Source organism: Lissotriton helveticus, chromosome 12 (assembly GCF_964261635.1).
Source record: "Lissotriton helveticus chromosome 12, aLisHel1.1, whole genome shotgun sequence".
Taxonomy (NCBI): domain Eukaryota; kingdom Metazoa; phylum Chordata; class Amphibia; order Caudata; family Salamandridae; genus Lissotriton; species Lissotriton helveticus.
In genome coordinates, this window is record NC_136073.1 from 614839644 (window position 1) to 614854049 (window position 14406).

Sequence of the window (14406 nt, forward strand, 5' to 3'; positions counted from 1 at the left end):
ACATATTTTTTGATACATTGCATTTAAGGAATCGCAAATTTTGAATTATTGACATTTTAAGTCATTTCCACATGTGCAGTGTTTTCAAAATATAATTTGAAAATCGTTTTTGGGGAAAAGTAATGGTTTGCAAATTTATGACAAGGACATAATGGTGTATGCTTCTCTATAAGGCATTTCAGTGTCTCTAATGTCATTTTTCCCATATTACATTATAAGACCTTTCCCCATGAAGCACATTCCTTGTAAATATGCTCCCACCTGTGCATTGCAAATTTAGATTTTGACTGTTTCAGTCACATAGCCATGTTGAAAGTGACCCAAAAAAATTGCAAACGTTTTAAAATAACACATTCATGTGTCTTAAGGACATTTTAAGTCATTTCCCCATGGACAATGTTTTCTAAGAGGCACAAAAGAGGTATACACCTATCATAAATCTGTCCCTAGCATTTTAAATGATTAATACAGGATAACAATAAGATGTAGCCTATCCAGAGGTTTGTTTAAAGTGAGGCCTACTCAGGATTCCAGATTAAATTTACGCTTGATGAAGAATACAGAGGAGATAATATATGTAAAGCTCTACCAATGAAGTAAGTGATGTCTACTTCATTGCGCCAGTCACCATAAATGAATCCATAAGCTTCTTATCTTGTTAGAGATCAACCGCCATATGTATCATCAAACTATTTTGCATTTCCTAAATAGTGAATTTTAAGGAATAAATAGCAATTCTTTACCATTCCTAATTTGCAATGAGCAAATTGCTAATTGCTATTTTACCCATTCATTTCCATGGGCTAGGAGGCTCATATAAATGAAGGTGCAATTTGCGATTAACAATTTGCTCATCACAAATTAGGAATTTATTCCAAAGGTGCAGGGGTGTCTCAAGAACACCCTGCTGCAACCCTAAAAAAGAAATTTGGGGGCATATGGCGCACATAAATTTTAACAACATTCCTTTACCTCAACAACGATTTTCAAATCATAACTTCAAAACACTACACATGGGAAAATTACTTAAATTGTCCTTAAGACACATAAAAGCGTTTTTTGATTGGCTTTCCTGCATGGTAGGGTCACTTTTAACATGGCTATGTAACACAAACATTCAAAATCAAAATTTTCCATGCACAGGTGGGAGCATATTTACAAGCAATTTGCGCCACAGAGAAAGGTCTTACATTAAAATGGGAAAAATAACATCAGGGACAGTCAATTGCCTTATAAAGAACCATACACCATTATGTCCTTGTCATGAATTTAAAAACAATTCCTTTTTCCCAAAAACGATTTTCAAATCATAATTTCAAAACACTGCACATGAGAAAATGACTTAAAATGTCATTGAAACACATGAAAGCGTTTTTTGATTGGCTTTCCTGCATGGTTGGGTCACTTTTAACATGGCTATGTAACACAAACATTCAAAATCAAAATTTTCCATGCACATGTGAGAGCATATTTACAAGCAATTTGCGCCACAGAGAAAGGTCTTACACTAAAATGAGAAAAATAACATCAGGGACAGTCAATTGCCTTATAAAGAACCATACACCATTATGTCCTTGTCATAATTTTATAAACAATTCCTTTTCCCCACAAACGATTTTCAAATCAAAATTTCTAAACACTGCACATGGGAAAATGACTTAAAATGTCATTAAAACACATGAAAGCGTTTTTTGATTGGCTTTCCAGCATGGTTGGGTCACTTTTAACATGGCTATGTAACACAAACATTCAAAATCAAAATTTTCCATGCACATGTGAGAGCATATTTACAAGCAATTTGCGCCACATAAATCATAATTTTCTCCTTAAAGCACACTATTCTCTATCTAAAGTAAAAAAATATTTTCTCACCTTAGCAAATACTTTGAGTTTGAAAACAGTCTAAGAAACACACCAATTTGTCTTCAGCAGAGCAAAAGGTATGCACTCCAGAGTCTGCAGCTAACAAAAGCACAGAAATGCTGTAATTCTTCACACATATTTCTCATGTCACCCAATCAAAACTCTTCCCTCACTTTTTTTCAAATGAAAACCCTTCCCCCTCTGCCCTTTCTGCCTATTTTCCATAGCAACCACCTCTTGGAGAAACTCTGGTGTTTGCAAGTTCACACAACAATGTTGCAATTGAACTCTGAACTCTCAGTGCACCTGCATATCCAGTGCTTTCTTTCATTTAATGATTTTTTATTGACCACTCAAAATACATCTTTCAAACAACACATCTGTACACCCTAACTTTCTGTTTTCATCAATCAAAATCCACCAATCACTGTTACTGCTTCATGAACACAGAAACTCCACAGTTTTTTTTTCATTTTACACTCTCATTTTTTCAACTGCCATTTCATTGCCACACTTCATCTGACTGCAGGAGAACCTTCTCTCACCATGTTTTCTGTCTGGATTGTTGGTCATAGTTATATTCACTGGGCTCAAAGGTACGTTGAAAGCAGGAATTTACCTAACCTCAATTTACAAGATGTGGAAATTAAGTGGTTTGGCCACAGAGGATTAAAATGTCACCAATTGATACCATTGGTGAAAACCTTTATGCATTTGCCAAAACCTGACCTGTTAATTGTGCACTGTGGAGGTAATGACTTGGGCACTTTGACTGGTGTAGGTCTGGAAATGCTTTTAAAGGACACCTTTGAGCAATTAATGGCACTTTTTCCTCAAACTGCCTTGGTATATTCAAATATATGCCAAAGACAGAAATGGAGGTGGTCAAACCAATTTTGTCCACAAATTGAGAAGTCGAGGAAGCATGTAAACAAATCTGTTTCAGCTTACATGAGAGACCATGGAATGGGCTCCCTGTACAACAATAACTTGCGATACTACATGCAAGATATCTACAGAGGAGATGGAGTTCACTTCTCAGATGAGGGCAACAGAATTTTCACTCTGAATTTAAGAATGTGCATTGGTACCTACTTATAAGTACCTAAATGTACCATAAATCCAAAAGCTCTTCTCAGAGCTACCCTACATCTAATCACTCACAATTATTATTTTACTCTAACATTTTTCACTAATTTTCAACAAAGTACACTCCCTGGGGCGCTACCCGGTACGCGTACCGGGAGCTAACCTCGCGAAATTTTTTAAAAAAATGTTTTTTTTTCGCACATATAAACCTCCTCAGCCACCCTCAGAAAACCTAGGGGGTCAAGATAACTCTACCGTGCCCCCTTCTACCCATTCCGAACATTCATTGCCCTCCATCTTGTATCTTAATTCGACCGAAACACAAAATGGTGGACTCCCGGAACGCTTAAGGTACGCGAACCGAGGCGCTCAACGGTTCGCGTACCTGGTCACTCCCTGGGAAGATAAAGGAAAAAAAAAATATTAAAAAAATCCAACAATTAATTAACATACAGCATTTGAAAAGACTATCATTCATTTTTCATTGTAGTACGCTCCCCAGAACGCTTTCCGGTTCGCGTACCGGGCGCTAACCACGAAAAAAAACAAAAAAACATTTTTTTTTTTTTTTGCCCCGCGGGGCCCCTTTAAAACCTCCACATTAAACCTAGGGGGTCAGCGAGGATCTACTATGCCCCCTTATAGTTATTTCCCCCTTTGTTTTGGCCTCCTCTTGTCTCTCGATCCTACCGAGAGACAAGATGGCGGCCGCTCCGGACTGTTTAGAATGTTGACAGACACCGGAGAGCCAATCAGCTTCGCTACGCGAAGTTCCGTTACGCGAAAAGTACGCGAACCGGGGCGCTGCCTGGTCCGCGCTTACAGATATATATCTTTTTTTGAACGTTAATTTCTCAAAATCCACTGCAGCACATATATTGAGACCTACAAAAGGCACATCGGGCTACCAGTCCCTACAATTTTGCCAAGTTTCGTGCAAATCCATTCAGCCGTTCGGGCTAAAAGTAAGGCTAACCGCCCTATGGAAAACTCAATGTTAAAAACACGTTTTGGGACCCCCCTTTTTTCTCGGCCCCCCCTTGACAAACCCCCCCCAAATTTTCAGGGGCTGCTCAGAAACAAAATGTTCCATTTTCCAGAAAATTTCAGCCAATTCCGTCCACAAACGCCAAAGTTATTAGACATAGAATTTTCAAAAATCCCATAGGGAAAAAACCTAACTATATATACCTACTGGCGACCGCCAGTAGGTAATATATATATATATATATATATATATATATATATATATATATATATATATATATAAACATACACGTTTCCCACCAGTTCCTCTGAGCTCACAACTGGTGCCTCCAATTAGCGGGGGTGTGACCCATTTCATTCAACAACCAAAAAAGCAACTCAAACACTCCCGGGGCTTTCAACATAACTTTATTGGCCACATACGCGTTTCAGCAATCAGCCTTCATCAGTGTGGCAAAAGTAGATGTTCGACATAGGCAGAACCATGAGAATGTAAGCAATTTAATGTCACAATTGACTATTTTCTATCCAATCAGTAGACAGTAGTTGAGCCAGTAGGCAGATGGTGAACCAACATCTCCGTTTGTTATTTTAAGGACTGTGTGACTTGTATGCCCAATGGAAAATTAGAGATGTCAACAGTGATGTCACTGAGCATGTCACAAGTGATATAATATGTGACGTCATCAGCAGTGCATTGCATGGGCACGAGTTAAAGTTAGGTCTACTGACTATTTCTATGGTTTTGTACGAGTGGAATCTCCAACTAACTATAACGTCCCTGAAACCTATGTTTTTTTCAGTGTGGGGTCCAACTAGCCCACTCAGTACATCCAGTAAGTGCCACAGTGGAGCTTGCCTCTGATTGGCTGCCAACACTTGTAACCAGGAAGTGTTGACAGCCACCTTGTCACTTGGTATGAGGAGAAAGAAAAACGATTAAAAAAGAAGAAAAGGTGGCAGGGTAAAAGCACCCTGACCACATAGGCCTGATCAGAGGGTCCCGCAGGGCCAAAAGAGCATTTTTTTGGGGGCTGTATTTTCACACCCAGCGTGACTCCGGACGAAAATATTTTAAAAAATGAAGCGCGGGAGCCTCATGTATGTGGCGCTCCAGAAGGTGGCAGATCAAAGGGTCATTAAGGGAACCATTGACTCCCATGCGTGCCACAGGATTAGGATATAAGAGCATGACCAAGGAGATGAGCGCGGTAGGGATTCCCAGTTTGATCAGAGCTTCTTTCAAGAAGGGCCACTCCAAGGGGTCAAACGTCTTTTCGGCATCCAATAGGGTAACTAAAGCAGGTGTTTGGCAGGAGATTCTGTTGACCACTGCAAAGAGATGTGGGTGACATGTTGTTTGAAAGCTTTATAGAAAGCTCTCATAAGGCCATCAAGGCCAGGGCCATTGGACCTGTCTAAAGAGTCGATCACCTGGATGACCTCCTCGCAAAAAATCATCTTGCTAAAAAATTGTCATTGGCCATCAGTGGGCCAGACCTATGGCGATCTCCACCAAGTATGATGGGATCTCTGGTGCATTGTCAGGAGTGCAGGATTTACAAAGGAGTTCATAATAGCACTCTGCCAGAACATCTTCGCCAGCAAAAACAGAGAACTCAGAGACGGTGCGCAATTCATCGACATAACTACCTAGGTGATTAGGGTGGATTATCCGCACAAGAGTGCGGTCGGGTGCACCCCCTCACCATAGCACGGAGCCCTAGTGTGTTTCCCTAGATATGCGATTTCCCTATCAGCCAGATCGCGAAATTCAGTCAACAATACTAAACGTCAATGGAGTTGGAGGCCGCCACCTTAGGAGGCACTTAAGTCTATACCTTGGAGGTTTAAAAGCATTGCGGTTGGGAGTGGATATCTCATAGGATACTCAGATGCTTGGATATGCACACCCCATGGATATATGCTTTAAAGGCCTTCCAGAGGGTTGCCTGTGTGGAGACCGTACCCGAGTTCATTGCGAAGTAGTGGACGATGGAATGAAGGAGTTCGCTACAGAACACAGGATCATGTATAGCCTAGTGATGGATACTCAAGGTGCGCTCTGACCTACATCCATAGGGGACCTGTAGGGTTAAGAGAACAGGCTATGATCTGATAGAGTTTGCGGTAGAAGTTTTACCTTTGTAGTCCAGAGTGAAACATTAGCAGACAAGAACCAATAATTTAGCCATGTCAAAATATCATGTGGGGCAGAGTAAAAGGTATAACCAGGTGTGGATGGCTGTTAAGCACATCAGATATCCTGTAGAGCATAAGCGTCTGATATATAAGGTGGAGTGCTTCCCATGATTGGGGATAACCACTCAGCTGGGTACTAGAGTCAATGCTAGAGTATGTACCATGTTGAAATCCCCACTCAGAAGAGCAAAGTTGGCATCTGCATGTCCCATATGGGCATAAAACTCCTGAAAGAATTGTGGATACTCAGTGTTCGGGGCGTATATGTTGACTAATAGTACTCGTTTGTCAGTGAAGCTGCCTTGTAGGATTAAATAGCATCCATTTGGGTCCGAGTGACATTTATGGAGGGAATAGGGGCTGCTTTTATGCATGAGGGGGCAGAATCCACAGGAATAGGAGCCATGAGAGGAGAAATAGCGGGGTGGGGGCCCCAAGTAGTCGCATATGATTGGGCACCATTAGGTAGGAGACGTGTTTCCTGAAGGAAGGCTATGTCGCGACAGATATGAGAGGACTTGTTTGCCTTTACGTGGATTATTGATGCCACATATCTTTCATGTAAGGGAAGTAATGTCTATCACCTCTACAGGCCCTTTCTGAGATGGCATAGAGTAAACAGGTGTTAAAAGAACAGCGCCATGTCATACGCTGGCATATAGTGTACCTGTTGTGCAAAGGGTAACAAACAAATACAAAACTGAAGAGAAAGCAGAAAGGGCCCACACCTATCCCCCCCCCACCCCCACTATATAGGAAAACATCCAATAAAGCCCCGAAAAGGAGAAACAAAGAACTAAACAATCCCAATGAGGCTACTGCAGTGTTCTCCATGGGGGAGAGTTGACGTGTTTGCTTGGTGTGGCCCGTTCCTAGAGGAATGGCTGAAGCAGAAAGGAAGAATCAACCACATATAAACAGCATTTGTATGGAAAAAGTAATATGAAAGGAAATGATGAGCAAAGCATACTGTCTGGGGCAGTCCACATGTGTTATGCAGAAGTAGTCCCTATTTTGAGGGAGAATCCAAATACTGCAGGCCATATCAGCTCTAAGGGGACTAAGGAGCAGGAGTCGGTGATCCAGTACTTTGTAGCGTGTTCTGTCTAGAAGAGGAGGACTTGAAAGCAAAGTGTTTGCAAAAGTCGTTTGCCTCTGCTGGGTTGTCAAGGAGCGAGGCCTCCCATTGACCTCAACTCATAGACAGGCAGGGTAGAGCATATCATATTGAAAGCCCAACTTGCGGAGAGAGTTCTTCACATCGCTGAATTTCCACCAGTTTCAAAACCTTCAAGGTGGGGAGTCATACCCTGGGTAAGGTCCCAGCTTTCTCTTACCTGCTGGTGCTATTTGATGCTAATATGAGTTTTAAACCCCTAGTTGAGGGTAAGACTTGTGATTTGGTCAAGACCACGGGGACTGTAGCTAGCGTTGCACAGAGGTTGGCCTCATGGTGACTGGACCCTCTAGTTAAGTATTTTAAGTCCAAGTGCTTCTCCAAGGAGCTATATGACAGTGATGTATGGGGTTACATGACGGTCGATAAAATTGAACTCACAGAAAATACATTTTAAGGTGTATTCTGCGGGTCCACAAAGTACCCCAGCTTTTTTTGTTCGTCAGGAACTTTGTTTTAGATACATTGGTGACCTTGTTGCTCTCCGACCCTTGCTGTGCTGGATCAAGATATAGACTGGAGAGGGATGCAAAATAAATAGACTGATTTTGTCTGATTGTCTGACCCTTGACAACATGCATCAAATCCCTTGGATTGCTTATATGAAGGCAGCTTTTACCAGCATGGGTTGGGTGAACATATACTGCAGTTATTAGTCCCCGTACCCCCTGGAACTCAAAAGAGGGAGAGACTTGTTTCTCAAAAGTCCCTTATTACAACATGAACACATAGAGCTTGTGAAACCCATTGTATAGGGGCATTTATTTTTAAAAACTGTTCAGGGTATGGAGCTTTCCTTTCACTCCTATCTAATGAAAGGTATAGATTTCTGTTGGTACGATTCAAGGTTAATGTTAGACCTGTCAGGCCTAGGGTGGTCTTCCCTATTTTTTTTCGCCTTGGCCTCATTTTTCCCACCTACTTTTTGTTGGCCATAGGTCTCTGGGCACCTTCCCATTGTTTCCCAATGTTAAGGTGCAGGTGCTCTCTTCCCCTAAGATGGCTGCCACTGACCCCTGCTACGGCAGCGTGGTCTTTTTAGGTGCACTCTAGTAGCCAGGAGCTGACTGGAACCCTTAAACAATGTACCAATGCCAGCCTTCCAGCCTGCCCATAGCTAGAATGAGGGAAGCTCCTGGAACCTTCTAGAACAGGGGAGGTGACACCAACTGCCACTGCCAACTGCCAACTGTCGCTATATAAGGAAAGGGAGGGAAACTTTCCAGTCAGAGCAGAGTAGAGAGTTGGGGCATCACTGACCTGGGGGACCCACGCAGGAGATTTAGCACTGGGAGTGACAGGGCTTAGGTGCTGCCTTCCAAGTAGAGTGAGGAACCCTGAACTAGCCCACTGATCTGGCCTGGCGGGAGGGGAACCCAGGGACCACCTGAAGTGACCTGCTGTCAAGCCTTCAACTCTACCCCCCCCCCTCAAGAAACCAAGGAACTACAAACAAAGGGCGTCAGAACCAACACGCGCCAAGAAGAAGCTTTCCCGCGCTAATCAGGAATCTTGGGGATCAACCAGGTACTGATCTGTCTGCCAAGCACTCTCCCCTCTCTGCGCCAACCCCCCCTGACTGAACTGCGAGCCTAAACCTGAAGTGACTTGGGCCACCTGAGAAGCGCTCTTCCCCCCCCTCAGCGCTAGAATGCTGACCTGCCTGATAGCTGCAACGGCTATTTTGCATGTATTATCTATCCAGCGCTCGTCAACTGTGCCCCCACTGGGAAGCGCTGTGAGGCCAGAGCCCCTGTCTTTCACGAAGCGCTGTGAGTCCAGAGCCCCTTTATTTCACGAAGCACTGTGAGGCCAGAGCGCCTTTCTGTCACGAAGCGCTAGAGTTGAGACTGCTCCCTCAGCGCTGCGGAACTCACCGTCGCAGCCTGGCACTCCCTGGGCCGGTGCTGCCTTCATCACCCCCTCAGTGGCCCCCGGGACCAGGAGAGGGCCGCCGCCACATTCCACAAGGCCGCTCCGGGCCCGAAGCCATTGCCTCCCCTGTCACATGGTGAGGGGACGCCTGCCGCGTCACCAGCCGCGCCCCCTCCACCACTTCCTGCTGTCGAGCGTGAGGCCTACACGCCCCCGCAGGCTGCTCTGCAACCGGCATCTGCGGGCGCGCCTCCTCCCTGTCTCCTACGATTGGTCCTGGGCCCAGTGAGACTCGGTAGGTCTGGGACCCGGGGCAGATCCCGCAGCAGCGCTCGACGAGAGCAAGAGATCCTCTCCTGCTTGCTGCACCCGCGGGGCCTCGTGAAGCCCGGCTGCACCTCGCGACTGCCCCTCACAGTGCCAGACCACCGGAGAGCTCCCGAAGGAGCCCGAGCCCTCCTACACCAGTTGACCCGCCGCAAGGGCCCCGGAGGGCCTAAGATAGAATGTCACCCCCAGGGGAGGAGGGCGGAATTCGCCCCTCCCCCGGGGAACATCATGGTTGGGCCCTGTTGGCCCTAGATGACTCTGGGTGGTGGAGAAGTTCTGGCGAGACTGCCAGGTCTCTGAACTGGGCCAAGACATTGGTTAACCCCTGCCTGGGGTCCAGACGAATGCCAGCTGGTGTAGGCCCTGATGCTTGGGTAATGGTGGTATAAGGAAGTGCTTTTGCTGAATACAGGGGTATCTGTGCCTTAATGAATGCCCAGTTCTCTCACCTAATGAGCTGATGCCCAATCTTCACTGTGATGTCCATTAATACAGAATGAAATGTTTTACTCCTACTTAATGGACGGTTTACTCTTGTCTAAGGCAAAGTTTCCTGGATGCTTTTAGTCACTAAATGAGATGGTTGCTTACATGAAGAAATGGTTATTGATGCTTGATGCAATGTTATTTGAATGTCTTTATAAAGGTTGCCTTGCAGGTGCTGATTAGGAACAAGGTTGTTGCCAAGCCCACGGTTATCTAATATTTAATATTTATTCATTTAAGTATTTATTGCTGAGTGATGAGACACATGTGCTTTTAAGGGAAACTAATAAGTTATTGCTACTGTGAATTTTTGATTGCCCTGATTCTAATCTTATATAAAAGCTTAAAAATTTGAATCAAACGTAACTGGTGTAGTCTATGTCCTTGCCTGCACTTATTGTCTCAGTGGATGCGTGTGCTGTGTAGTCACTTAACACCTGAGCTTTCAGGTGCCTAGCTGCTCATGCCAGGCTACCCCCGGGGAACTGGTGACCTCAGTTCCTACATTTGGTGGCGAGCGGTGGGATCCAGGACCTGTGACTATACAGCACCCTCCAGTGGGACAGAGTGCGCTGCAATTAGACTGGACACCTATCGTGCCTACAACCTTTCTCAATTAACCCCCCCACTGTCTAGCCTGTAGAGTGCGTAGAGACCTGTGTTGACCCAGTATTGTACCCACGTCCTAATATCTTTCCTTGATTTTATCTGGGTCCCCACCTGGCAAAATGGAGTTCCAGCTAGCCGATCTGGAGGAGTACACAGTGGTGCAGCTTAGGGAATTTTGTCAGGGGATGGGGGTGCCGGTTGGGCAGAGAGCCGCAAAGGAAGAACTCCGTACCGCCTTGAGGGCATGGGTAAGGGTCCACCCAGAGGAGAGAGGGGATGGGGAACAGGAGGGACAGGTCACGCAAGGGGAGGCGGGCACTCCAGAAGACCCAGGCCTGCTCAACATTGATATGTCCGACAATGTGTTGCCAAGAAGACGTTCCGGGGCAGGGAGTATCTGGGGGAGTGCGTCATCCCAGGAGTATGAGGACAGGAGGGAGGAGAGGCGATTGAAGTGGGAGCTTGCCAAACTAGAGCACGAGAGGGAAAGAGAAAGGGAAGATAAGAAGCTTGCTTTGGAGGAAAGAAAGATAGCTATGGAAGAAAGGAAGTTGGCGCACGAGCTCCAGCTTAAAGAAATGGAGCTGCGAGCATTGCAATTGGGTGCACCAGGAAGTCCCAATGGTGGCAGCGTACAAGGGGTTCAACAGGAGCCCAGATTTTGGTTACCCAAGGAGGTGATCGCGAGCTACACACAGGGGGATGACATTGCTACGTGGTTGGAGGCGTATGAAGTGGCCTTGACCGCCCATGGGGTGCCTGAGAAACACTGGGGAGGTGGCCTGTATTGTTATATACCTCCCAACATCAGGGACACCCTCCTGTACTTGGATAAGGCAGACCAGTTCAGGTATTCCCCCATGAAGGAGGCGCTCATTAAAAAGTTTGGCCTCAACCCTGAAAGGTATCTCCAAAAGTTCCGTGGCAGCCATAAGCTGTCCACTGAGAATTGGGTGGATTTCTTTGACTATGCCCGTAAGGCTCTGGATTGTTGGGTGCGTGGCAGCGAGGTGCATAATTATGAGGGCCTGTACAATCTTTTTTTGAGAGAGAACCTCTTGGATAAATGTTTTCCGGAGCTGTGCCAAAATCTGGTGGACCGCAAGCTGACTGATCCCCGTGAGCTTGCGGAGGAGGCGGATACTTGGGTCAGCACCCGGGTGTCACACAAGGCCCCCGGGGGAGATGGCCCAAAAGGCGGACAGGGCGGCCCCCAGAAGAAAGAGGGGGGAGATAAAAAGAAGGAGTTCTCACGAGGCCCACAAACTAGACAGTTTGGGAGAGGAGTAGGTGCCCCACCTCAGTCCAGTTCCCCAAAGCCCACTTACCTTGACAAGAGTCAGCAGCCAAAAGTTGTCCGGTGCTATGAATGCGGGGATGTTGGACACTACAAGGGAGATGCCCAGTGTCGCAAACGACCACCAGCCCCCACAGGTGGCAAGAGTCCTGGGGTGGCTAGTTTAGCGCTTGGGATGGAGCTGCCCCTAGATAGGGAGGGGGAGTAGACAGGCCTGACCCAGGTTTCACTTGGGGATAGAGAGATGGTACCAGTGACGCCCTTACCATGGAATACTGCGAAGTACCAGCAGAGGGTGAAGGTCAATGGGGAGGAGGTGAACGCTCTGAGGGACACAGGTGCCAGCATGACCACCGTAGTGAGGCGGCTGGTGTCCCCTGAGCAAGTAGTACCTAATGTGTTCCATCCAGCTGTGTTGGCTGACGGCAGTCTGAGCTACTATCCCGTGGCTCAGGTTCCCTTTGAGTGGGGAGGAGTTCAAGGCCCGTTGAGAGTTGCGATAAGCCCTGCCTTGCCTGTGGACTGTCTGCTAGGAAACGACCTGGAACATACCGCCTGGAAGGAAGTGGAGTTTAAGGCCCACACTGAGATGCTGGGGTCACCAGAGTGGACTTGTGTGGTCACGCGGTCCATGGCTGCCCGTCAAGAAACTCAACTTGGGTTGGAGCCTGAGACAATGGCCCAACCCAATGCTGGTCCTGCAGGGGAGAATGGAGTGGAGAACACACCCCGTGTGATAGAAGGGGAGCCTGTGGAGGTACCCCCGGAGTCCGTGGAGGTGGATGTTGTTCCCGTGGGGGACTAGCCGACCCTTGCCGAGTGGCATGTGGAAGGAGGGCCTACCCGGGAGGAATTCTGTTGGGCGCAAAAGGAGTGCCCCACGCTTGAAGGCATGCGGCGACAGGCCGAAGCCCAAGTGATTCAACAGGAGACCGGCAGTTTTCACGTGTACTCGGAGAATGGCCTCCTTTACAGTGAGCCTAAGGTTCCGGTGCATGGATCCTCGAGGGCCTTAGCGGTCCCCCAATGCTACCGGGCCTTCTTATTGGAATTGGCGCATGAGATTCCTTTAGCTGGACACCTGGGCCAGGACAAGACCTTTGCGAGGCTAGTCCCACATTTTAATTGGCCCAGGATGAGAGTTGTCTCTGACACCTACTACAAGACCTGCAAGACTTGCCAGGCAAGTGGCAAGATGGGGACCAAAATGAAGGCCCCTTTGGAACCGCTCCCGGTGGTCGGGACCCCTTTTGAGCAGGCCGGTATCGACATCGTTGGGCCGATAGACCTTCCGACCTCCGCGGGACACCGGTTCATCTTGGTGTTAGTGGACCACGCCACTCGGTACCCAGAGGCTATTCCTCTGAGGACCATCACTGCACCTGTGGTGGCGCGGGCCCTGAAGGGGATATTTACCAGAGTGGGATTCCCCAAGGTCGTGGTGTCAGACAGGGGCACAAACTTCATGTTGGCCTACATGCAGGCCATGTGGAAGGAGTGCGGAGTGACCTATCGGTTCTCCACTCCTTACCACCCCCAGACTAACGGGCTCGTAGAGCGCTTCAACAAGACCTTGAAGGGTATGATCCGGAGCCTGCCAGAGGAATTGAGGTGAAATGGGACATCCTCCTCCCTCCTTGCCTGCTGTTTTCATACCGCGAGGTACCACAGAAGGGAGTCGGGTTTAGCCCCTTCGTACTGTTCTATGGCCATCCCGTTCGGGGGCCCCTCAGCCTTGTTAAGGAGGGGTGGGAGAAGACTTCGAAGAAGCTTCCCCGTGATGTCGTCAGCTACATGCTGGCATTCCGCAGCCAGATGGCCAAGCTGTGGAAGGAAGCATCAGACAACTTGGAGGCTAGCCAAGCCGTCATGAAGGAGTGGTATGACCGCAACACTCGGACGGTGGAGTTGGACGCTGGACAGAAGGTGTGGGTCATGGAGCCTGGGGAGCTTAGTGCCCTCCAGGACCGGTGGACTGGTCCGTACGAGATTGTTGAGCGTCGAGGCCAGACCACCTACGCCGTGGATTTGAAGACCCCCCGTCAGCCCCATCGGGTGCTCCACGTCAACCGCCTGAAGCATCACCATGAGCGATCAGAGCATGCTCTCCTCATGGTGACGGATGGGAGCGAGGAGGAGGAGAGTGAGCCTCTTCCTGACCTTCTGGCGGCCCAGGAGAATGATGGTTCAGTGGAGGGAGTTGTCCTCTCCCCATCCTTGACCCCAGAGCAACAGAGGGACTGCCGCCAGGTATTGGTTCACCACGCCTCGTTGTTCTCCCTCATTTACACATCTGTGTACCCATGATGTGGACACAGGGGATAGTCCGCCAGTAAAAACCAAGTCTTACCGGCTGTCCGAGAAAGTGAAGAACAGCATCCAGGGTGAGGTGGCCCAAATGCTGGAGCTGGGGGTGATCGAACCCTCCAGCAGCCCGTGGGCTAGTCCGGTCGTGTTGGTGCCGAAAGCGGCCCCACCGGGCACCACACCA